Source organism: Nomascus leucogenys, chromosome 3, assembly GCF_006542625.1.
Source record: "Nomascus leucogenys isolate Asia chromosome 3, Asia_NLE_v1, whole genome shotgun sequence".
NCBI classification, from domain to species: Eukaryota; Metazoa; Chordata; class Mammalia; order Primates; family Hylobatidae; genus Nomascus; species Nomascus leucogenys.
Window position 1 is genome coordinate 118,474,465 of NC_044383.1, and position 24,183 is coordinate 118,498,647.

Consider the following 24,183-nt stretch of genomic DNA (forward strand, 5'->3'; position numbering starts at 1 on the left):
TTTAGTTTGATCCAATCTCATTTGCCTATTTTTGCTTTGGTTGCCAGTGCTTTGGGGTTATATCTAATAAATCATTGCTCAGACCAGTATTGTAGAAGTATCTCTATATGTTTTTTTAATACTTTCGTAGTTTCAGTTCTTATGTTTACATCTTTAATGTATTTTGAATTGATTCTTGAATATGGGGTGAGATAAAGGAGGGTACATCTTAATAGGTGAGAAATAATGTATGTTCTAGGAGCAAGAGCATTCGCAATGTATAAAATATTTCCACCCTTGAAACAGATTGCTCAGGGAACAAATCAGCCTTTGACAATATTTATATCCACATCATTTAGAGATTGGCCAAAAGTATTTATTCTGTGTGTGAAGCTACACTTTGAACTTCCATAACCCCCTGAGCTATCTTTTGAATACTTTAAAAATGACTTCTTCACTCTATCCGAAGCCCAGGTTTGAAAGTACATTATCAATCTCTTATACCTGAAGCATTTCTCACATGACTTTTTACCAGTGTGACAGTATTGTCTGATGATATATTTAGTACTAACTTTGAAGCCTCACCCAAAATTTAAGCATTGTGTGTTCTCAAAAAATAAAGTGACCCCAAAATCGTGGTCAGGTGTTAGAATGGGGGCAGGATTAAGAGCATGAATAATAATTTTGTGGAATTACTGAAAAGTCCCTCAGTCAATCATATAAATGAAAGGTCAATCCACAAAAGAACATGCAACATATTTTGAATTTCTGAGCCAAATATCATGCCTCATTTCTATGGATTCTCAGAATCTATTTCTTACCATAGCAAAGAAAATTTATTTCTAAGCTCAGAAGCTATCAACAAAGAAAGCTAGGAGAACTGCCAATTCTATTACTACTGTACAAAGATGAATGACCTCCAGTGAATTAGCCTGAAGACTAATTTAGACACTCAAAACTAGAGTGTTGGGCAGGGCACAGTGGCTCATACCTGTAATCCCAGCACTTTGGGAGGCCGAGGCGGGTAGATCACTTGAGGTCAGGAGTTTGAAACCAGTCTGGCCAACATGGTGAAACCCCATCTCTACTAAAAATAAAAAAAATTGGCCAGGTGTGGTAATGTGCACCTGTAATCCCAGCTACTAGGGAAGCTGAGGCAGGAGAATCACTTGGACCTGGGAGGCGAAGGTTGCAGTGAGCTGAGATTGCGCCACTGCACCCAGCCTGGGCAACAGAGCAAGACTGTCTCAAAAAAAAAAAAACAAAAAAAAGCTAGAGTGTTGTTATAGTGTCATTTACTATAAAAATTAAAATTAAAGGATATGGGGACTGAAATGAAGAATTTTTAAAAAATAATATCTCTCCAGGCTCATCATTAAAACATATGGTTGTAGAGATGTTGTTTCCCAACAGATATATAAAAATGTTATTCTCTCTTTAATATCCAAATAGTATGTTCCAAAGGCCATTGCATTGGGCTTAGATGGATCACTAGCCATTTTCAGTTGGCAATTCTCACTCCCTCTTTGAAACCTCAATGCTCTACATTTATAAACTAAAAAGAAACCAGACATTTTGAAAAACCATGAAGGAAGCTAATCTATACTTTGTAGTAGAATGTTATGATTTCTATTTTATGACTACAAAACTAAATTTAGTTATCCAGCCAATAATGTCTAATATCTTAAGCCAATTGAATCATATTGAGTTCTCAGAAAAATAAATGAAACAAAATGGATTGTTTTAAAGGGAGTAAATCTTACCCCATAAAAGACAGCTGCTTTTCAAATAACATCAGTTGGATTTTTAATATAACTTATTAGGATTTTGTTTTCTTCCTTTCTTGGAGACTTTCTTAGTCAAATATAACAACCAGAATCTACAGCTTGGCTCTCTTCTCTGTAAGCATTCTTATGTTCAATTCCCACTATTTTTAGCTTTATGCAGTTGTTCCAAGAACATACCTTTTCTCAGAAAGCAATATTTTCTCTACCTTCAAAGAGAAAATTTAGGAAAAGCTCAGAAAACAGAGTCCCTAAAGTGGGATTTGGCCTGCTTCTTAGAACTTAAAAACAATTGGGTATTTTTAGTCCAGTCATTCTAAACCACAAAGGCAGCAGCAGAATTTGTTGCTGTAACTATATAACTTGACCAGTTGCAAACCGTGAAACATAGACCCCAATCCCATTTAAATGTTTATGTCCCCACTTAATTAACTTACTTTGTTTTGTAATTAGTTCCACATTTTCAGTCTCTTGCAGTTGAGACTGGGCTTGATCGCCTAAAAAATAGTAGCTCAGGCCGGGCACGGTGGCTCACACCTGTAATCCCAGTACTTTGGAAAGCCGAGGTTGGCAGATCACTTGAGGTCAGGAATTCAAGACCAGCCTGGCCAACATGGTGAAAACCTGTCTCTATCAAAAATGTAAAAATTAGTCAAGCATGGTGGTATGCACCTGTAATCCCAGGTGCTCTGGAGGCTGAGAATCGATTGAACTTGGGAGGCAGAGGTTGCAGTGAGCTGAGATGGCACCACTGCATTCCAGCCTGGGTGACGGAGTGAGACTGTTTCAGAAAAAAAAAAAAAAAAAGCAAGAAGAAAGAAAGAAAGAAAAGAAAAGAAAAAGAAAAAAGAAAATGGTAGCTCAAAACACTCAATTATTGGCCGGCCGCGGTGGTTCACGCTTGTAATCCCAGCACTTTGGGAGGCCGAGGCAGGCGGATCAAGAGGTCAGGAGATCGAGACCATGATGAAACCCCGTCTCTACTAAAAATACAAAAAATTAGCCGGGCGTGGTGGCGGGCGCCTGTAGTCCCAGCTACTCGGAGAGGCTGAGGCAGGAGAATGGCGTGAACCCAGGAGGCGGAGCTTGCAGTGAGCTGAGATCGCGCCACTGCACTCCAGCCTGGGCGACAGAGTGAGACTCTGTCTCAAAAAAAAACAAAACAAAACAAAACAAAAAAACACTCGATTATTATTTTAAAAGCTTTTTCATTAAAAAAATTGGGGTACTCAGCAGCATTTATAACTGACTGGTATCTAATACTAAGAGAAATTGGCATGAGATAATCTGGCCAATTAACAGTATGCAGTCACTGCATTTATGGTTTATTGTAGGGATGTGACGAGTTATAAATAAGTAAGAACAAGTAATGCTAGTATAAAATAACCTAGAAATACCTGACCTCTTTGAGGTCAGGAGTCAAGTGTTGTTCACAGAGATGAAAATTATTACAAATGAAAGCTGACCATGGTGACTTCTACTGCCTAGGGATGGAATAGGTACTTGAATAATTAGTATTCCTAGTGGAATAATAAATCTTTATTCCATTCCCTGCCAGTCATAGAAGCTGTTGGAGAAAAGGAAAGGCTGAAATTACAAAGCCTCTGCTATAGGATAAGACCCAGAGCAGGTGATTCTTTTTTGAGAAAGAACAAATTAACAGGTCTTTTGGAGATGAAACGTAGGCTCAGAAGTGAGTGGATGGTGGAAAGGTAACTTGCAAGACACCATTAGGTCATGGGTTAGATAAATGGAGGAGTTGGGTAAGCTAGAAAAGGCCTCGATAAAGGCTCAGGGACTGATTAATGTGACCGGACTTACCAGGGCAACGAAAAGACCCAAGAACAAGGATGGGCAATAATCAATTTTGAAATGTTTGCATTCTGTAGTTGTAAAAACCCACTGGGTTGCACCTAAACTTTGGTAAAAGTCTGAAATAAACACAGTGCCACCAGTTGGTCTGGTGAACTCTTAATGATTTTCAAGCATTAGTTCAAATGTCTTCCCCTATTTGTGACTTCACCTGATCTGCTCATCTCTCAGGAAGTCCATCAGAGAAAAGCCATCTCTTTTGGCTCAGTGCTCTCATGTGTGAAGACACATAACTTCCAGAACTTACTTACCTGCATTATAGTATTGCTTTGAGAATCTGTCTCACCTGTTAAGACTATAAGCTATTTTTAGTTAGGAGCTTTTCTATTCATTTTTGTAACCGTCAAATCCTAGGACTCTGCCTGGCTGTCCCCTAACAAGCATTTAATAAATGTTGGTTAAAATTTGTCAAGGAAGCCTTCTAAGTGAACTTTTTATAAAGAAAGAAAAGCTAAAAAGAAAAACTTCCATAATTTATTAATCAGATAGATATAGCAATAGATAGCTATACATAGATAGATAGCAAAAATAATTTCATTAAATTAGTAATTAGTGGGGATTTTAATGTTTTGTAGGTTGTTAATCTGGACACATGGTACCTTCTACATGAGTCTTTTAGTGGATCGTGTTGCTATTATTTGTTTTCAAAACTTCACTAGATTTGTAAACAGCCTGATGCAAAACTATTTGGTATTCCTACATACATACCCAGTAGCTGCATAGGACGTGACATGCACAGTAAGGCTCTAGAAAATATTCAGGGAAGGATACAGGAAAGGGAAGGAAGAAAAAGGAAAAGTTTTAGAAGAGTGAAAAAAATTCAAAGGGTAAAATTTTGAGACTACGGTATAAAAATATTACAAAGTTTTTTTCCCCCCATCAGCTTGGGGGTGTCTAGGCCAAAATAAGGCACTCAGACATGCAAGAGTTTCCAACTTGACAGTGATGGAGCCAAAAGGGAACCTGATCCTTCCCTGTCTCCTCCTTGTTCCTCAGGTGCCACATATGCATCTGACTAACGTCAAAACAGAAGGCTGGACTCCTCATATAAAAATGTGCTGGCGAGCACTCCCGTGACCTTTAAAATCAATCATTGCAAATGGGTATTCAAGCAAGGAAATGATCTACAGCTGGGCGGTTTCTCTTCTGCATCAGCTGGCAAAGAGGCAGGCATACAATTACAAGCAGCACGATTTTTGTTTTCAGACTCCCTGCCCAAACCTTCCAGTATTTTCCATAGCTTTACTGCAAAAAATAACACTAGCCTCAAGTTTAACAGGATGTGAAAACTCCTTCCATGTCTTGAGACAATTTCCCTCCTATGCTGTTGCTCAGCTGGTTGGTCTCTTCTTACTCAGCCCGGTGTGATTTGCGTAAATTGCTTTAACAGCCAGATATTAAGAGCAAATATTGGCCTTTCTTATTCCTGTGTTCCTGAGTTTTCTCTTTATCCAAGTGCACCTGGCAATTCACCCAAATCACGAGGTATTGCCCAGGTCGTATTTATGAGCTCAGTGTGGGTAAACACAGCTGATCACTGGCCACTAGTTTTCCTTCCTTGCTGGGTCCTTTCCTTTCCCTTTTCAAGGCTGGCTTCCAACTTCCTAACTTTTGTGGCTCCTTCTGGAAGACCATGTGGAGTGGGATGTCAGGCAGCAAATGCAGGACCTCTCCAGATCTTGAAAAACAAACAGAAAAGATGGTTTCTAGAATAATATTGCTCCTTATTTCTCCAAGCTCCTGCTTGTGAAGCTTATCCTTTTTTGTTTCTGAACAGGTGATAGAAATGGACAGTTTCTGTTTTTCCTCTAATGAGGACGCACACATGCATGCACAGTCTCACCCACACACACCTTCCTGCAGAAAACAAATTTGGTTTGTTTCTTCTTGGAATAGAAAAGAGAAGGTGGGAAGAGGAAGTTGTTTTGTTTTATAGCACATGTTACTCAAAGGTTAAAAAAAAACCTGATGTATTGGCTTTCAAAAATCATGTATATTTTTATATACCCAAAGTATTGGATTGCACATTTAATTGGTGAATCATATATATGAATTATATCTCAATAAAGCTATTTTAAAAATCATACTGTATCAGAATATTAGAAGTAAGTCATTTTTTTCTAAAAGATAAATTTCAAGTACAAGTAAAATAGGTCAGAAAAGAAGCTGCTTTCCAAAGCAATGTTTAGCTTTTCTTGGCTACAGAAACACAGGTGTTGTGAAATCCACCCCTAAAAGCCAAAATGGGAAAGGAAAAGACTCACATCAATATTGTCGTCATTGGGCTGGTAGATTTGGGCAAGTCCACCCCTACTGATCTAAACATGTGGTGGGACTGACAAGAGACCCTCTGCAAATAAGAAGTCTGCTGAGATGGGAAAGGGCTCCTTCAAGTATGCCTGAGCCTTGTATAAGCAGAAAGCTGAGTGTGAACACGGTGTCACAATTGATGCTTCTCTGTGGAAATTTGAGACCAGCAAGTGCTATGTGACCATCACAAGACTTTATCAAAAACATGATTACAGGCACATCCCAGGTAGAATGCGCTGTCTTGATTGTTGCTGCTGATATTGGTGAATTTGAAGTTGGTATCTCTGAGAATGGGCAGACCCCTGAGCACACCCTTCTGGCTTGCATGCCAGATGTGTAACAAGTAATTGTTGTTGTTTACAAAATGGATTTCACTGAGCCGCCCTATAGCAGAAGAGACACGAAGAAATTGCTAAGGAAGTCAGCACTTACCTTAAGAAAATGGGCTACAGCCCTGACACTGAGGCATTTGTGCCAATTTCTGGTTGGGATGGTGGCAACATGCTGGAGCCATGTGATCACGGGCCTTCGTTTAAGGGATAGAAAGTTTAGGGTAAAGATGGCAATGCCTATGGAACCATGCTGCTTGAAGCTCTGGACTCCTTCCTACCACCAACTCATCCAATTGACAAGCCCTTCCGTCTGCCCCTCCAGGATGTCTGCGAAATCTGGGATATTGGCACTATCCCTGTGGGCCAAGTGGACACTGGGGTTCTCAAACCAGTATCGTGCACACTGTGCTCCAGTCAACATCACAACTGAAGTAATGTCCATTAAAATGCATCATGAAGCTTTGAGTGAGCTCCTCCTGGAGACAATGTGGGCTTTAATGTCAAGAATGTGTCTGTCAAACGTGTTCGTCGCAGCAACATCACTGATGAAAGCAGAACCACCCACCTGTGGAAGCAGCGGCTTCACTGCTCAGGTGATTATCCTGCATCCTCCAGGGCGAATCACACTGGCTGTGTATGCCCCTGTACTGGATTGTCACACGGCGCACATTGCTTGCAAGTTTGCTGAGCGGAAGGAAAAGGTTGACTGATGTTCTCGTAAGAAGCTGGAAGATGGTTCTTAAATTCTCGAAATTGGGTGATAACTATTGTTGATATGGTTCCTATCAAGCCCAGGTGTGCTGAGAGCTTCTCTGACTATGCTCCTCTGGGTCATTTTGCTGTTCATGATATGAGATAGACAGTTGCTGAAGTGTCATTAGAGCAGTGGCTGCTGGAGCTGGCAAAGTCACTGAGTCTGCCTGGGAAGTTCAGAAGGCTAAATGAACAATATCTCTAATACTTTTCACCCTAGTCTTTTTTTTTCTTTTCTTTTTTCGAGATGGGGTCTTGCTCTGTCACCCAGGCTGGAGTGCAGTGGCACCATCACGGCTCACTGCAGCCTCGACCTCCTGGGCTCAGGTGATCCTCCCATCTCAGCCTCCCAAACAGCTGGGACTATAAACCTGTGCCATCACACCAAGCTAATTTTTTTTTTTTGGTAGAGATGAGGTCTTGCTATGTTGCCCAGGATGGTCTCAAACTCCTGAGCTCAAGTGATCCTCTCACGTTGGCACCCTAGTCTTAATCAATGGTGGAAGAACCATCTCAGAACTGTTTGTTTCAATTAGCCATTTAAGTTTAACAGTAAAAGACTGGTTAATAAACCATGCATCATAAAACCTCAGAAGGAAAGAATGTTTTGTAGACCATTTTGTTTTTGTTTTCGTGTGGCAGTTTTATTAGTTCTTAAAATCATTACTTTTTAACGGAAACACCTTGACCAAAAATCTATCACAGAATTTTGAGACCTATTAAAACAAAGTTTAATGAGAAAAAAAGGTAGAGCAGAATAATCAACTTAGAATGTAACATTTTGTCACCAGCTGATGATAAGTAACTACATCACTGAAGAAGTTTGCATCATATTCAGTAGTGAATTTAATATCATAGATGGAATACTACCAATAAAAATATTTTTCTGTTTTGAAAAATCTGTCAACTATAATACATATAATGGCCATTGTACATCCATCTGCAATTAAAATATGTTCATGTAAATGCTTTTGAATAAAATTTATATGGCATCACTTCCTAAAAAGCTTTTCCAGTATTCTATTTTCCTTTTAATACATCATATGGGAGTAAATTTCAAAATCTCTTAATCTTTGTCCTGTTCTGTTTCTGTTTCTCCTTACAAATTTGCGGTGACCTCAAAGTCTTCCTAAGCATTAGGAAAGGCTTCTTTTCAACAGGATGGTTTAAAATTAAGTTTGCTAAATAACATGATTGCCATCACACCATTGGCACCAACACCCATAGCAGACCTCGCTAATTAAAGAACTAATTTCTCCTGCAGAGTCTAGATTAGACTCAGCTGTGGAGCTCCAGACAGCTAGGAAAACCTATCTCTTGAATTGGTTATACAGCTGAAAGAAGTCAGTTCAGTTCTCCAAAGTCCCTCTCATTGTTTTATAATGGTGATCTCTATTCTACCACAATCACTGTGAAGGTTTGTAATGCCCAGTTTAAGAAAGGTGGTCATGACGTGATTCACTGCTGCTCTTCCATAGTTCTGTAAGAAAAAGGAAAAAGTTTTTACCTCTCCAATTTTATAAGCCAGGGAATTTTCCAGAATATTAATAGTACTGGAAAAGACCCTGAACAGTTAGTGCCGTGGCAGGAGGGTCCAAGCGGCTGTAGAAAAAGCACATTCTGTTCCTTTTCTTCACCAGCCAGCCAGACCAAATAAGAGTGAGTCTCCTCTCCTCTCCGGAGCCACATTCCAGCCTGGACAGGAGAGGTGCCCCCGACACACAGTGTTTCCTACTAGGAAATGTGCTAAAATTAACCGAAGTTCCTCAAGTCCTGGCTGGGGAGGTAACACCGTCAGCAGAGCTCCCTGCTCCTTCCTCAACACACTGCTTTCCTTGCTATCTCTGGGGCAAGTTGTCTTTGGCATCTTGAAGGATTTATACTTGTTGTGTCTTAAATGTGTAACTCATTAGTAATGAGCCAATAGTGGAAATTTCAGTGAACAGAGCTTTTTACTCCAGTAATTCCAGGTGTGAATCACAAATAGAAAGGTTCTTTTTGTGAATTTTTCCTCTACGGGCCCTATCTGGTGTCTGCACCCTGAGTCCTAGGAAAGCTAACACGGAAATAAAGCCTCCCAGTGTTTGTGTCTGTTATCTATAGGTCCTCCTAACTAATATTGCCCTTCTAGGACAAAGGTGCCTTCCTTTCCAATAAGCTTTCTGCAGGGAGAACGCAGTGAAGGAGCCGGATCCTCTGAGACCAGTTCAGAGGCACCCCGTCTCCCACACAGCCTGGTGCAGCTGGGGCCGGCAGGCAGGAAGTGTGCCCCACGGGATAGCAGTTGCGGTCCTGCAGGCTCCCTAAGAATGACATTTGGTCTCCTCAGAGAGGTTGTTAAAGTCATGTTAGACCTCTAAGGAATTTCCTCACTTACCCCAGGCTGACTCCAAGCCCCAGCACAAACTTTTCACTTTGGATCTCCTCCCCTCACGCACAATCCCTTTGGCCTGAGGTGACTTCCTGCCCTCTGGTCAAGACTGGCCCTGGTGCCCTCCCCTCTCCATTACCAGCCTCTCTCCTGTGTCCCGTGCAGACCCACAGAGAGTCTTGCCTTCTACTGACAAAACATTCCCGTGCTCTGTGATCCTTCCTCTCCAGGGCTCTAGTCTCTTTCTGGATCTCTTCAAATCAAGATTCCTTTTCCTAGAAAGCAGGAAGTTGGGCCAAAGCACAACAATATGGCTGCCGGTAGAGCGATGTGGCAGGAGAGAAGGTGACATGGGCTCAGAGGCACAGCCTGGGGAGCGCTGTTCCTCACTTGCATCCTAATCTTGGGCAAATCTCTTACCTGCTCTGAGGCTTTGTTTTTTCATCCTAAAAAAGATTATACTCTTATCCCAGGAGTAATTAAATATTCTATTCAAGGCATTCAGTACTGGGCTGGCAACAGGGTGCTTCTCGATATTAGTATTACTTGTTAACAGTGGCATTTATCGAAGTATCTCCTCAAGAAACTAATCTCATGATTCACTGTAGCCAATAGGGTTCAAAATTCAAATATGCTTGGGAAATTTGAACTGTGAACTGAAGCTTACCCCAGGCTATATGGAGATTTATAGTGATCACAAGTAGTTCTTCCCCTGGACAAGCTACTTAACTGCTCTGCCTCCATTTTCTCATTGATAACATGGGGGCTAATAACAGTTTCTTCCTCTTATTATTTTTGTGAGCACTAAATTAGGTGCCCTATATTAAACATTTTGCAAAATGCCTGCTGTATCACATATGTGCAACAAGTAGTATTAGAATTAAGTAGTAGTATTAGAATTAAGTAGTAGTATTACAATTAAGTAGTATTACAGTTTATACTATCACTATTTAATGATACTGAAAATTCCTAAAATTAAAAACAACAAATAACACCGTCTTTTTAATGTTGCTGAACTGTTGCAATGTTGCAAACTTTATTTGGCCAGGGATCTCTTTTCTGGTGACCAGTGGGAAACACTAGCTAAGAATTAAACCTTTGAGAGATATTTGGTTTGGAACAGAAAGCACCTGAAGATATTGTGTCTTGATCCAAATAACGTTTCAGCCTTTAGGATTTCCCCCTGAACTCTAATTGGCATAATGGATCATGCTGTCAGAGAAGAAATATTGAAGATGGCGCAGTAGTGTCTGACTTGTGGGCTTCAGTGTCCAGACAAGAGAGCATCCTAGCAGAGACCCAAGAACATGGATCTAATGCTCAGATGGAACAGAGTCCAAATCCTCACTGAATATTCTTTATTATTTTGGAGGAGGGAATAAAGAGAAATTATCTAATCTCACTAAACTTCAGTGTTCTCATCTGCAACATTAAAAATAATTGTACCTACCTCATAGGATGGTTATGTAGTATAGAAAATGGCATGTAAGTTAACCTCAATAAAGTCTGTCTCCTAGTTATTGTAACAGTGTATTAGTCTGTTCTCATGCTGCTAGTAAAGACATACCCAAGACTGGGTAATTTATAAAGGAAAGAGGTTTAATGGACTCACAGTTCCACATGGCTGGGGAGGCCTCACAATCATGGCGGAAGGCAAGGAAGAGCAAAGCCACGTCTTACGTGGCAGTAGGCAAGAGCTTGTGCAGGGGAACTCCCATTTACATAACCATCAGATCTCATGAGACTTATTCATCACCATGAGAACAGTATGGGGGAAATCATGCCCCCATGATTCAGTTATCTCCACCTGGCCCTGCCCTTGACATATGGGATTTATTACAATTCAAGGTGAGATTTGGGTGGGGACACAGCCAAACCCTATTGCATTATATCATTAGAATCTTTGTTATTATTATTCCAGATTCTCTGCCTGACTGGTATGTGACCTTTCACATCATACACTTGTATGCCTGGAAATTCCTTACAGACTTTTCAGGGTTGAAAGAGAAAATGGACGTGAAGAGTGTGGCCTTGGAAAACACTCACTGGGTAGAACTCCATTCCTTGGCCCCGGGCTTGCAGGACAGCCAGTGTCTTTCATTTTTTACTGTGCCTCATTGCTTCTTATATGGAGACATTGTATTGACCAGACTATAAATCTTGAAAAACAGATTGAAAATTTCCTCCCCTTGCTCTACCATTCTCTAAGTACCTGGAATATGCGGAGCTTATAGGAGAGTATCGGATTCACTGCATGAAAGGAATAATGGGAAGTCAGGTATTAAAGCAGACCAGTGTGGGAGAAAGTTTCAAACTGCCATCTTTCTAGAATCCTTCAAATTAAAACCAAAGAGAAAAGCACATTAAGAAACTCTTGTCTGGCTTTGTGTCCCAGAAACAGGCACCATCTCTTCTGTGGAAAAGGGCAAATTTAACTCTTGGCATGCTTTATTCTTTCTAAATTAAAGAATTCTTTTTTTGGGGTGGAGGTGGCCTGTGGGGAGACAGTCTCGCTTTGTCACCCAGGTTGGATAGCAGTGGCACAATCTCAGCTCACTGCAACCGCTGTCTCCCAGGTTCAAGTAATTCTCCTACATCAGCCTCCCAAGTAGCTGGGACTACAGGCGTGCGCCACTGTGCTCAGCTAATTTTTGTATTTTTTTGGTAGAAACTGGGCACCATGTTGGCCAGGCTGGTCTCCAACTCCTGACCTCAGGTGATCCACCCACCTCAGCCTCCCAAACTTCTGGGATTACAGGTGTGAGACACCACGCATGGCCCTAGGTTAAAGTATTCTTATGTGAGGTGTGCCTTAAATTCAATCTCAGAATCCTCAACTTGAGGAAGCAAAATCCTATGGGTATTTTCTAACTGTCATTTTTAATTGGCACCTAATAATTGTACATATTTATAGCGTATAGTGTGATATTTTGATATATGTATACAATGTGTAATGATAAAAATCAGGGTAATCAGCACATCCATCCCCTCAAATATTTGTCATTTCTTTGAGTCGGGAACATTTAAAACCCTCTCTTCTAGCAATTTCCTATATGTATTTTGTCTTGCAGAATCTGATCCTCCCAGAATTAGTCTGCCAGTTTCCAGGTCCTAAATAGCTCCCAGAACACTGCAGAATGGCCAGCAGCAGTCCCCTAGTGTAGAAGTCAATGTCACCTACTTTTTTCTGAAGATTGTGTACTAAGGTAATTAAATGAAAAAGGAAACTTCTCATCTCTGGATGTCTTATGATCTCAAAATTCTACCTTCTATAACTATTCAGAAGGCAGGAATAAGCATCATAGGATGGCCAGAACATGCAAACAATTTTATATTGTTACATTTTCATTTATACTCTCTTTATTGTAAAAGTTGAGAAAATAACAAAATTAGCCATAGAAGTATATCTCCTTTGGGGAAAACTAAATTAACATGTAGTTTATTATTAGATAAATTCACTTTGTTGAACAATCTGATTCATTTTTTAAACAATAAAATATAGTAGGTAGTTGCCTTCTTCCTTAGTCAGTAGTCAGTGCATTCCTGGAAAGCAAGGACTTTATCTTCTAGTATAATAAACTTCCTTTAAGCATACTTAAAATATAGAAATTAATGTGTGCAGCTTTCATTGCCTAACCCATCTATTTCGTGAGAAGGACCATATCTGAATTCTAGCAGACAGATAATATAATGCAAAGCTTCCTATTTATTTAAAAAATCAATGGTGCCAATGTGTTTCCATTATGCCAGCCACTTGCTAAGCATTCAGGTTCTTGGGACTGAAAATTTTAATTTAGCAGCATTTCTTACAAATGGACATGAATAATGAATTTGGGTGCATTTTATTGTTTAATTGTTTCAGTTTGAAGTGAATAGAAATATGTGGCCATGTCACTTTTTTCAATATATTCCACGAATGTACACAAGACACTGTGAAGGAAACACTGTTTGGGTCCAAAAGCAGTATTTCCTAACAAATTTCCTTTAAAAAGCTGTAGTAAGACAACATTTTTTGTCTTTATTATGTAAGAATAATAGTAAATCCTGTTAGTATTGCATTTGAGATTCCTATGCAGATCCTCAAACGTCCACCCAACCATATGGCAATATTGAAGTCCTTCTTTAAGTCTTACTTTGGGTTGTTTTAGGAAAGAATTTACGACTCTCTTTGCAAAGTGCCAGATCTACCAGAAGAGGGCACTGTGCTCCTAATTCACTCCAAAAGAAGCAAACATTCTCACTTTGAGAAACAGCTCTGTGTTATGTCTTATCCCAGAAGATTCCAGGGGCTACAAAAGGAATGTTTACACCACGCGTCTATTGCATTTGGATGGAGATGAAACAGGGAAGTCGTAATGAGTTCAATAGTTCCAAAGGCAAGAAAACAAAGGTGACATCTATTTCCTGGTTTGTCACCACTTCAAGTCATTTTTCGTCCATGCCACACGATGGCGCCTCTTCATCAATTATAGCTGCGCTGCCACAGGGAGCCCGCAGACAACTTTGGTCCCAAAACCTGGAGCTGACAATCAGCACTGTCACTTTGACAATATAATTTTTTTTTTTTACATAAGTAGAAGCTTTATGGAGAAACTTTGTAACAGCTTAGTTTTCTTTTTTTCCTCTACTTATAAAAATCTTCTTTTAGAGAATGTTTTCCTGTTAGAGATGATCAAGTGTTGGTTCAACGAAACAGAGAGCTATTTTCACGGTATCTGGGGGATTTTCACCAGTTCCTGAGCAGAGCCGCCATTCAATGTAGAGAATTCTCGACTGCACATTGTCACTTGTTTCCACTACTAGGTTAAAATTCTCTCAGCAAAAATAAAGGAAAGCTTTATTTTAAGCAATCCATAACAATCCACCTGTCCAAGCCATGAAAAAGATAAATTTTTAAGGAATATAATTGTATTACTTATGTAGCAGTTAGATTTTCAATTATGAAGAGCTTAGCTGGATAATTTTCTAACTCATAGTACTGGCTCTCAGTTTGCATTTTGACTCGTACAGTCTCGTGAGCTTGAGACATTTCTGGGCTGTACTGCAGAACCTGGAGCCGCGGTCTCTCTTTGTCACATTAGAGTAATGCACTTTCTAGAAAGACAAAAGCAGAGAGCAGCCTGGGCATCAGTGGGTTTATGTAAGGAATGCAGACTGATACGATGTCACAATAAAACTACTGAAGAGGGCTGGGAGCGGTGGCTCATGCCTGTAATCCCAGCACTTTGGGAGGCCCAAGTGGGTGGATCATCTGAGATCAAGAGTTCAAGACCAGTCTGGGCAACATGGCAAAACCCTGTCTCTACTAAAAATGCAAAAATTAGCCAGGCATGGTGGGGCATGCCCCTGTAATCCCAGCTACTTGGGAGGCTGAGGCAGGAGAATCACTTGAACCCAGGAGGCAGAGGTTGCAGTGAGCCGAGATTGTGCCACTGCACTCCAGCCTGGACAACAAGAGTGAAACTCCATCTGAGAAACAAACAAACAAACAAACAAAACAGACTACTGATGAGTATCTTTTTTTTTTTCTTTTTTTGAGACGGAGTCTTGCTCTGTTGCCCAGGCTGGAGTGCAGTGGCGTGATCTTGGCTCACTGCAAGCTCTGCCTCCCGGTTCAAGCCATTCTCCTGCCTCAGCCTCCCGAGTAGCTGGGAATGCAGGTGCCTGCCACCATGCCTGGCTGATGAGTATCTTTAAAAACCCACCACATTGGTTAGTTAATCATTTGAGAATGCTCTAGGCTCATCCTCTACTATCATGCTTCAATGGGTATGAGGTGGGGACTGGGAATATTTATTTTTACAAAATGCGCCAGGTGATTCTCCCTCACTTCCAGGTTTTGGGGTCACTGAAATGGAAAATATGGTGAAAGAACAGATGAGAGATAAGAAGAACTTAAGTTAAACCTCTAACAGTGAGGATGGCAGGAAGAATTTAAGACACAGGGACAGATAGATTGTGAGGACTGGATAAATGAATGAAATCTATGATAATTCCAAGTTTATGGGTATGTGAATGAGAAGACTGTGGTGCCAATTCACTAAAGCATGAAATAGATAAGAACATAGAATTATAGAGTAAGTTGAGTTCTACTGGGGATATAATACATTTGAAATGAATGCATAACTCCAAGTTGCTATGTTTAGTCCAGTTTGGAGGCCAGGAATTATCAAGATAGAAATAATGTTGAACCCTCAGGAGAAAATGAAATGCTGAAGAGCACTGACATTTAAACCTGGAAGCTGATGAATCTCAAAAAACATATTTATGGCCAGCTCAGAATTGTTTAAATTAAAAAATATATTGAAGCCTCTACTTGAGACTTGTATTCTCCCATTTGGCTAAGGATTCCTTTATTTCAAATTTTCTTAAAATCAACAAGAATGCTTGCTCACATCACCTTCTTGGCCACCACAGTTACTGAGTTTGCCAGCCCAGATATAAGGAGTGGACAGGGTTTGAGAAAAACTGAAAGATTGGGAAACAATGAGGAGTGAGAACATAATCAGGGGAGAAAAGTATGAAGCAGAAAGAAGGTTGCAGCCATCATTCTGTTGAATGCAACAGAGAAGGTCAATGAGACTGGTCTCAAGCGATTTGACTTTTCATCCAATAATTCATGAAAGAGATGCATTTTTTCAACAAATGTGTGTTGAGCACCTTCTCTGAACCTGGTAGTATGTTAGGACCAAGTGAGATGACAATAAACAAGATAGATGTAATTGATGTCTTCGTAAAATTTATAGGCCAGAGGCCATAGAAAATATACAGGGGATATACAGAGATGAAACCTATGAAAAATGTGAGTGCCTGATGCTATCGGGGAATAGATGAAGAGTGCCTGGGTCAGTCTCCTTGAGAAAAGGACATCTACTGCTGGCCCCTTCTGCTTGGGTTATCCGGCTCCCTATGGCTAGGACCAATCTAGCTCAGCCTTTGGCTTTCTGCTCTTCTTTGGCTCTGCACATTCTCCTGGTCTTAGTGTTGCTTTTAAACCAGGCCCCATCAAATGGGTGGAATCTTTGTATTCCTGACCTGGGCCCAAGGAACCCCATTAACCAGGTAGATAAACTTTTCCCTACAGTTATGAAAAGAGGAAGAATTTAAGTGGAAACCAGGTCATTTCAGATATCAGGCCATATGAGCTTTTTGACATGTAAGCTTATCAGTTTCATGAATATTAATTTAGAATGCTACACATTGGCACCTAGAAGTCTGAAATGAGGAGACAGAGCCAAGATTATGGGAAAGCCAAGGCTGCTAGGATTCGCAGGAAGAGTATGAGAGAGGAGAGAGATGCATGGAGGGAAAATTCCAGGAGTTTTCCTCATTAGGTATTCAGTTGACTATGAATCATTTCATGCGGAAGCCAGGGAGAAAACTAGCTGAAAGGACTAGAGGGAACGGTGCCTGGAGGTCACATAAGCTGGGAATAATGCTAGCACCTGTTCACAACAGCCAGAGTGGAAATCTCACAATTTATCAGGTAGAATACTGAGACAAATTTTGCTTCAGTAGTGGGAAACAATCAACCCTAGACTAAATGCTGCGATTTTCACCAACAAAGCACAAAAGCAGATTTGAGGATTAAACTATTTCCAAGTAACTTAAGCGTGTTCCAGAATAAAGTTCAAGAATATTTATATTAGTATAAAAACATCTGGCAACCAACATGGTAAATCTTTAAATGTCTGGCATTCAGTCAAAAATTACTGCAAATAATTTTTGCAAAGAAGCAGGAAAATAGAGTCCATAATGAGAGAAAAAAAGTCAGTCAGTTGAAACTGACCTAAAGATGTCAAGGTGATTGAATTAGTAGACAAGGGCATTATAATAGTTATTATAACCGCATTTCATATGTTAAAGACACTAGCAGAAAGATTGGGCCTGGTAAAGAGAAACATAGAAGATATTTAAAAATTCAGTTAAAATTTCTAAAGATAAAAATTACAATGCTTTTGATGAAAAACACGCTGGATGGGGATATTTCCTGGTGAAAAGATTGAATTTAAAGGCAGCTATAAGGACTGCAAAATGAAACACAGTGAGAACAAACACAAAGAAAACAAATAAATAAAACACCAGTTAACTATGAAACAATGTCAAGGTGCCAAATGTATTAATTGGAATCTCTGAAGGAGGAAGATAGGGTTAGAAAAAAAATTGAAAAATATCATAGCTGAAATTTTCCAAATATAATGAAAAACTATAAAACCGAGATCTGGGAACCTCGAGCACAAGAAACGTGGAAGAAGTTACAACAGAGCATATCATAATCCAATTGTTTGATACTAATGGTCAATAGAAAGCAGAGAAAATATCCATTACATGCAAAAGAATAAAGATAATGATGACAAAATATTTTTATCAGAAACAATACAAAAGAATAACATCTTTAAAACATTGAAAGAAAAAACTGTGTCTAGAATTTGCTCCCTGGCAAATATATTTTTCAAAAATAAGGTGAAGTAAAGATTTTTTAGAATACAAAAGTCAAAAGAAGTTATTACTAGTGGACTTTCACTACAAGAAATGTTAAAGGAAGTCTGACAAGCAGAAGGAAAATGATACCAGACAGAAACCTGGATATGCACAAAGGGATGAAGATCATCACATGGTTGCTAACTGCATGGATTAAAATAAAGGCTTTTACATATTATTTAAATTTGTTTACAGATAATACACCTTAAAGCAAAAATATGTGTCATGAGGTTTATAACACACAAAGAAGTAAAATATATGACAAAAATAGCAAAAAGCTCTGAAGGGAAGAAATGGGATTTACTGTTGTAAGTTTTTGTGTATAAAATAGTAAAATATCACTTGTAGGTAGACTGTGATAAGTTAAAGGTACACATTCTAAACCCTTCAACAACCACTAAAATAACACAACTAAGAGTCACAGCCAGCCAACAAAGGAAATAAAATGGAACTATACATAACACTCAATCCAAAATAAAGCAGAAAAAGAAAGAAAAGAGAACAAAGGACAAACATAACAAATAGAAAACAAGATTATAAATTTTAACCCAACAATATCAATAATTGTATTAAATATAAATGGTCTAAATACCCCCGATTAAGGAACAAGTTACAGATTATCTTTTTAAAAATATCAAGACCCAACTATATACTGCCCAAAAGAAATTCACTTTAAATAAAAAGATAGAAATCAGTTAAAAGGGTTGAAAAATATATAGCACTATTCAATATGAACTTAGTAAATGAAGGTTATTTTGTTATGAACAAGTGGCAGCCTGTTCATAACTGTAAGACAGATGAAAAGAAAACTTTATTTTATTAGCATATAATCACATTTTATAGCATCTACTAAAGGAAATGAAGCTCCTAAATTGGAGAGCAGCAGTTTACATTGTTGATACCAGCCACCAAGAGAAAACATTGTTACTCCTTTGTCCCAGTATATACTGATAGAATTCTTCAAATGATGCTTAAGTTGGTAAGAAAGACAATTTCTATAGAAACTGAGAAGGTCTGGCCTTTCTTTGGAAAACTGTTCTTTAGAAGTTCCATCAACCCTAGCAGTGACACTGGGATGCAGGAGCAGCCTTAGGGAATCTGGAGCGACCATCGAAGCTCCAGCCAAGGTTGGTCAAGGAGGCAGTCAAGGCTCATATCCTTTTTTTTTTTTTTTTTTTTTTTTTTTTTTTTTTTTTTTTTTTTTTTTTTTTTTTTTTTTTTTTTTTTTTTTTTTTTTTTTAATTGTGTATCTTTTTTTGAAGTTTCTCACAAGGTTGTTCAATATTGCATATCCTTCTCCTGGCTTCTCCTCATGATAACATCTTAAAAGCAATTAAACTGACATTGGTACAATAAAATTAAACTACAGACCATATTTTGATTTCATCAGTATTTGCATGTACTATTGTGGTGGCGGAGGGCGGCAGTGCAGGTTATGTAGTTCTATGAAATGTTATCGCCTAAAACACAGTCATGTAACTAGCACCACAATCAAGATATAGAACTCTTCCACTATGTAGGGTCCTCCAGTTCCCCTGATTTCTTTCTGTGTCCTGACCAAAAATCACAGAATGAGTCAGGCACTGTGGCTCATGCCTGTAATCCCAGCACTTTGGGAGGCTGAGGCGGGGGAACTACTTGAGGCCAGAAGTTCTAGACCAGCCTGAGCAACATAGTAAGACCCTATCTCTATACATTTTTTTTTAAATTGATGGGCATGGTGACATTCACCTATAGTCCCAGCTACTCGGGAGGCTGAGGTAGGAGGATCACATGAACCCAGGAGGTTGATTCGAGGCTGCAGTGAGCTATGATTGTGCCACTTCATTCCAGCCTTGGTGATAGAGCGCGACCCTGTCTCTATTTAAAAAAATAAAAAAACGCAGAGTGCCTTGACTTCTCTGTGACACAGACAGCTGTAGGTTTTTCCCAGAAGGTTTGAACCTAAATCAGAGCCTTGAACATTTTCAGGTACTGACTTCAGGCACTGAAAGGTATCTAGGTTGTTGCCCAAAGAAACTGGCCCTGGCTCTGAGCCAAATCCCTTTAAAGCTCATATAAACTGCCTACCCTGACCTTCTTGCTACAGGCATACCTAGGAAGAACACTCCCTTTCTCTCACCATTTGTAAGCATATTCCCTTAATAAATGCTTTGCACTGATCACTCAGCATTTAGGGCTTCTCTCTTTGGAACCCCAACCAGCCCCTTCTCTGGACAGTTTGGGTCACTCCCTTGTGGGAAATCACCTGGCATTGCTTTTGGGGAGATGCCAGCTGTGGGTTCAACATGGCAAAAGACACTACCACAGAGACTCTCTCATTTTATTTGTTTATAATCAAACCTTAGCCCAACCTAGTCCCTGGCAACTACTCATTTGTTCTCCATGGCTGTATTTTGTCACTGTGATAATATTATATAAATGGAATCATACCTTATGCAACCTATTGAGATTGTCTTTTTCATTCCATGCAATGCCATTGAGAACTATCCAAGTTGTCTTGTGTGTCAACTGTTTGTTCATTTTTATTGCTGAATAATATTTCATTGGTTGCAGGTACTCCAGTTTGTTTATTCATTCATCCATTGAAGAACATCTGGTTGGTTACCAGCTTTCCGCTATTATTTTAAAAGCTGCTGTGAGGATTCATAAAGGTTTATATGTGAACATAAGGTTTCACTTCCCTAGTGTAAATACTCAGGAGTATGATGGCTGTGTTGTACAGTAAATATATGCTTAACTTTATAAGGTACTGCAAACCTTATTTCAAAGTGGCTGTACTATTTTATATTCCCACCTGCAATGTGCGAGAAATCTACAAATTATTACTTCACATCTTCATCAGCATTTCCAGTTTTTTTTTAATTTTAGTCATTCCGATATATGTATAGTAGTAGTTGTGTTATTATTGTTCATTGTGTTTCTCTCCAGTGAGGCTGTCAGTTCTAGAAGGTCAGAAAATGTGTCTTATTTATGGCCTGGCAAACACCGACAGTCAATAAATATGTACTGTCTAGCTGAAAGAGTGCAAAAAAAGACAAGGAAATGAATGGAGAAATGGAGCAGTAGAAAGGGAGGTTGGGGAGGAAACAAAGAAGAAAGAAAGACGGGTGAGGAATCTGTGGGTGTGGGGCCACAGTGTTTGCTCACACTCCAGGCTGCTGCTCTGTCGGTGAGACCAGACTGCTGGGCCCTACAGGAATGATGTTTTTCTGTAGCTGCCTGGGCATCTGCCCACACTTTGGGACTTACGTTCTTTAAAACCAAATAAGGATCTCAATGATATGTCACCTCTTCTATTCTTTGGTAAAGTCACACCTACCACCAAAAGGGAAAAGGAACGTCTCTTATCTCTTATCCCATAATCTTGTTGCTTAATCAAGTCCATCTCTAGTTGCAGAAGACTGAAAGAAAATGTTTCTCTTGTGCATGGGGGTAGGGGAGCGGGGCATTTTAAAATTTGAATTCTGTTTTCCCTCTTGTTAATCCATGGACTCTCATTTTACACTGGAATAAATATTTTGCTGCTTTTATGGATACCAGGAGAGAATCATTGAATGCAAATTATCTTGAAAATCTTGGATGTGTAGTTTATGCACATATATACTGCTAGCATAGCAAAAGGGAGAGGAAGTTGTCTTAAACTCTTTTCAGCACCCATCGCCTTTGCAGGTAGTCTTGTTCATTCTTTCCCCGGAGTATGCCAACCAGTTCATTGCCTCCAGCCTTCCTATCTTCACGACATTCCCATTTATTTCTTCTCTCTCAGGAAGAAATAACACTAAGATGTAATGTGTTACCTTTCCCATTACCAAATAATGATGATATATTTTTGGAATTTCAGGTAGCAGCCTGAAATGAGCACTGGTTTATTATTTATCCTGTAGGCTTCTGAGTTCATGAAGCCAAACTACATGAATGGTTATCAATTTTAACAAAGTGACCCCTGCCTATAAGATGTAGCCTCAAGCTAGTCTTATAGTTCTGTTTACTGTGTTTTTCGACCAGCAATAAGATGGCCCATGAAAGGGGTTTATATGGAAAGCTTGATTTATTTAATCTGACGTTACATGCTCTATATCACATTGATACAAAACACTCTAAATTCATATTTTTAAGAGCTATAAAAGGCATATTTATGCTAAGCCCCACTTAGCCTATTGGGCTCTTGACAATCTACTGTTTAAAAGAAATTTTAAAAAACATCTTTGGAGATTATCTAAAACTACACAATTTCGTAGCAATTCAACTAACATTTATAATAAAATCACTATATGCAATTGACTGTGCTGAAAACTTTATAGGGGTTACAAAGAGAAATATGAAAGCTTTTCAGTTAAATCACATTAGATAGTCTAATACACATAAATTTTAAATAACGATTTAAGATGATTTTTAATTAACATTTATTCTAGCTTCTTCATTGTACTTGGATCAACTTTAAATCAATCCTTTGTTCATTGTATTGAAGTAAGACAAAGATTTAATGTCAGTTCTTCACATGAGAATAAGTACTAAAGGTACTATTACCTGGAGACTAAGCATTGTATAACAATTCCAAGTGTTATCCGGTAGCTTTGCAAAATTAGCTACAGTACAGAACCAAGATTCTCCTTCTTTACAGACCCTATGCTCACTAATCCCACCTTTCCCTTTCACTCCTGCAGGCAGAGTGCTCAGAAGAATAATTTATAAATTAGGTAGAGTTGAATCAATCCAAATAACATAAAATAATATTCTTTTTTTTTTCGTTTTAGAATGTTCTTTATTCTGACAGTTGTTGGACAAATATAAGGCATGTTCACAAGTATCTGAAGTTATGTACAAAACACACTCATTCGACGGATGTTCCTCTTCTCCTTTTGTACTTGCTGCTGCTGCAAACTGATCTCATGCATGTTAACACCCATAGCACTCAATTCTTATGGATATGCAGACAATGTTTTGGGGACCACTGTGGAGAATCTGTTTCAAACTAAGGTGTGAACTTCTAAGAACTAAGTCACTAAGACATCAGAACTCACGGTGAACAAAGGCAGAGGAAGGTGACCAAATCAGCTCATAAACTCATGACTCTAAGTTTCCAGTGGAACAAAGAACACATTGAAAAACTCAAAAAATAATATTCTTATTGGAGATGCAAGCATATCTTACTTAAAGAAAGTTCTTTTAAAGTATTGGATGTTAATAAATTCTTCTATATTTAGAAGAATTCTTCCACTTAAACAAATTTTTTAAATTCTTCCCTTTTTTTCTACAAAGTGCATTCTCTCCACTGCTCACAATCAGCTTAAGCACTTCTCAAGTTGTTATTAAAGAGTATATCTTCTTAAAATAACTAATATTTCTAAATATAGAAGAATTTATATCTTTTCTATATTTTCTATAATACAGAAAATATGATAGTTCTAAAAATACCACTAATATTGAGGGCAAATACAATACTTAATTGAACACAACATGTATGTCAAAGATTATGAAAAGTAAATATGTATACTACATGTGAAAAGAAATTATGCCTTACGGCCATCAGAACTGATGCTATGTCAGCTAAGTACAGAGGACTCAGAAATAAGAGACTTAAAAAAAATTTATAACTACAGTCTGTTTTCTTCACTAAATTTCATCATTAGCTTTCTTGTTCACTCGTGTATTTCAAGTATGTGGCAGACTGGTTCAAGGGTGAATGATTGATGACAAATTAAAATTATTTAAAGGCTGCATATGGACTTCCTGCAGAACCCATATGTACAACCACATGTCAATTAAGCAAAGAACAGACTATAGGAAATCTCTGTTAACCACACAAAAAAAGGAAGATTTTAAAAGAAGGAAAGGGAAAAGTTCTCTATCTAATTAGTAATCACCAAATAAGAGAAGAAAGCTGGCAACTTCCGGAGAAGGCTTAGTACACTGCATGGCTCAGTTCTCCAAGTGCACTGCACAAAGACAGCTCCTGACTAGGGAATGGAAATTGTCATAGTTTACTCCAAACCCTATGGTTTTGTCATTTGGAGATGATGGAGTATTAAAGAACACGGTTCTTCATATGAGGACTGAATGGTCTATGGAAAGCAATTCCATTCTTGCGATTCCAGTATCCCATCTGAATGATGGTGCTTCTGACTCTAGCAAGATTAGCAAATGACTAGGCAAGTTCATTGCAGAATCTTCATTTGGCCTGGGAAATTCTTTACAGGGAGCGAGTGATGTAAATGCAGAGAGTCTAAGGGAAAAAAATTCCTTCACTTTTTCTGTCTACAAAGTGCATTCTCACCACTGCTCACAACTGGCTTAGGCA

At 38.9% G+C, this 24,183-nt stretch overlaps 1 pseudogene; it reads left to right on the plus strand.

Annotated features, from left to right (window-relative positions):
• The first annotated feature begins 5,878 nt into the window (after nt 1-5,878).
• Nucleotides 5,879-7,222, plus strand: LOC115832440 (annotated as a pseudogene).
• Nucleotides 7,223-24,183: the final 16,961 nt, after the last annotated feature.